Below are 629 nucleotides of genomic sequence, written 5' to 3' on the forward strand. Positions count from 1 at the left end.
TTTGCAGGACGAGGATCCAAACACTCATTTAGCAAATCTTTTGGAATTCTACGACACCTTTAAGATCAATGGCATTTCTAACGATGTCATTAGCCTTCGGTTGTTTCCCTTTTCATTACAGAATGAGGCTAAATAGTGGTTGAACTCGTTACTACGAAGGTCAATCATTACTTGGGAACAAATGATCGAAAAATTTTCGCTTAAATATTTTATGCCGGCCAAAAAGGCTAAATTGAGGAATGATATCTCCTCTTTTGTGTAGATGGATTTAGAAACACTTTATGATGCATGGGAGAGATATAAGAATTTATTGAGAAGGTGCTCTTACCATGATTTGCCTTTATGGTTACATGTTTAGACATTCTACAACGGTGTGAACCCCTCAACAAGGTAACTGATTGATGCAATCGCTAGTGGAACCTTGAACGACAAAACACCTGAAGAGGCCTACGAATTTATTAAAGAGATGTCACAAAACAACTATCAGTGGCAAGTCATGAGAACGAAGCCGACAAAAGCAGCTGGTGTTTCCAACCTCGACACCTATGCTATCTAACCAGGTAGAACTATTGAATAAAAAGATTGATGGTTTGTATGATTCTACTTAGGTACATCCAATGATGAGGTTT

The 629-nt window shown here is 38.0% G+C and overlaps 1 non-coding gene across 1 annotated transcript; it reads right to left on the reverse strand.

The window, feature by feature from the left end:
• Positions 1–229: 229 nt before the first annotated feature.
• Positions 230–336, reverse strand: LOC128294802 (small nucleolar RNA R71). Its single transcript, XR_008285109.1, has one exon. It is a non-coding gene; the product is annotated as a small nucleolar RNA R71 (small nucleolar RNA).
• Positions 337–629: the final 293 nt, after the last annotated feature.

The sequence above is a fragment of the Gossypium arboreum genome, chromosome 6, assembly GCF_025698485.1.
Source record: "Gossypium arboreum isolate Shixiya-1 chromosome 6, ASM2569848v2, whole genome shotgun sequence".
Lineage (NCBI taxonomy): Eukaryota > Viridiplantae > Streptophyta > Magnoliopsida > Malvales > Malvaceae > Gossypium > Gossypium arboreum.